Genomic DNA, 1,956 nt, shown 5'->3' on the forward strand with positions numbered 1-1,956 from the left:
TATATATATATATATATATATATATATATAAAGAGGGAAAATTTGATCTTGATGAATTGTACAACATGATTGACCTTTATTGGTGGCATCAGTTGATATATGTAGCATCAACTATAAAAAGTATATAAGACATTACCTTCTTCACACACATATATAATAACATATTATAAGCATTAGCAAAATGCTCTTCACTTATCACTTCTTATCAAAGAAGGTAAATGTTTCTTTGATTGTAACTTTGGCTAAAACTATCATTAGACATCCTCATATAAAAAGTTATAAATCATCGAATGAGTTGTTTTTACAATTTTATTGCTAGAAAGACCCTATGAAAAGGGCATTAGGAAGTCAGCTAATTTTATATTTTGATTTTATTGTATTGTTTTCATACTCGTATCATTGTGAAGTGTGTTCCTAGTAAAGTTATCATCCGCCAATTTTCCTATTTCTTATGGCTATGAGCGAACTATTTTCCAAAGATTAAGGCTTAAATATTACAGAATTATCATGTTATATATAAGGGAGGTCTAACAGTCATTCTTTCTTGTCATAACTGTTTTGAAAAAATTGTTATTTGAAAATGATATATACTAATATGAAATCTTGTATTTTATTTATTGATTTTTTCAAAATATCAATATTTTTGTATTTAATAGGATAACTTAGTCATACTTTCAATATTTATTAAAAATATCAAAATTTTAATTTGTTATGTATCTTATTTATGTTTTTATAATTTGTTTTAATTGAAACAATATTATTATTTAGTAAGAGAAAAAAAATTTAGTGGAGAGAATATTTTTAAACAGGAACATATCACTTAAAACTCTCACCAATTATAAAATTTAAAATAAACCACAGAGCAATGTTAATTTTTAAAAGGAACATATTGATCTAATTAGTCTTTAACGATGTGTAAATATAAAATACAAAGTATATAATTATGAAGACTGCTGAATTTATAAGAAATACAAAGTTATAAAGTGAAATACATAAATATAAACCTTGTTGGTATGTCATTTGGCACACAGAATTTTTTAAAATAACTTTGAAACATTTTTGGTCTATAAAGTAAACGGAAAAGGGCCTAAAATACCCTCAAAGTATTGAAAATGGTATAAAATTACCCTCCATCCACCTATTGGCTCCAAAATACTCTTTCCACCCACCTATTGGGTCCAAAATACCCTTGTCATCCACCTTTTGGTTCAAAATTGATCACTTATTTAATAGTTTTATATTTAAACTATTTAAATATTTTTTTAAATACGTGGTGCTCAACTATTTGTTATAATTTAACTTATTAGTATAATTTATATATCAATTCATTACCCACCCATTACTAATTAAATTCCTCTTAATAAACCCGTCACATTATTAATGCAAGTTACTGCCAATTGTGTGTTTTTTAAAAATTATAGAAGTAAATTATCATACATTCAAGTGGCTAAATAAAAATCACCGATAAACTTAAAAGTCTGACTATGTTCATCTTAATTATTATTACGTTTCAATTATGTGATGTTACTTCATAGGTAACTTTTTTTCAAAATAATATATTAAAGGTTCTAAAACAAATCATAAATATTTATAAAATTATATTTAAAAGAAGTGCATGAATTAATTCGGGATGTATTACTTGTTTACCATTAATCATAAATTTCTAATTCAATTTTGAAAAAAAGTGTACTCCTAAATAAGCGGCTCAACCTAAATTTAATTGGAATTTCGATTCAGACTCGATTAATTTTGGATGTCATTTTCAAGAATCTATAATTTCATCGTGTTTTAGTAGTGTTTATGACGATTTTGATATTATAATTGGATCATTAATTGAGTGAGGTTTAGTTAGTAATGAGTGGGTAGTGGGTTGATTTATAAATTATATTAATAAATTAAAATTATAATCAATAGTTGAACGCCAAGTATTTTAAAAAATATTTAAAGAGTTTAATT

Source organism: Solanum pennellii, chromosome 5 (assembly GCF_001406875.1).
Source record: "Solanum pennellii chromosome 5, SPENNV200".
Taxonomy (NCBI): domain Eukaryota; kingdom Viridiplantae; phylum Streptophyta; class Magnoliopsida; order Solanales; family Solanaceae; genus Solanum; species Solanum pennellii.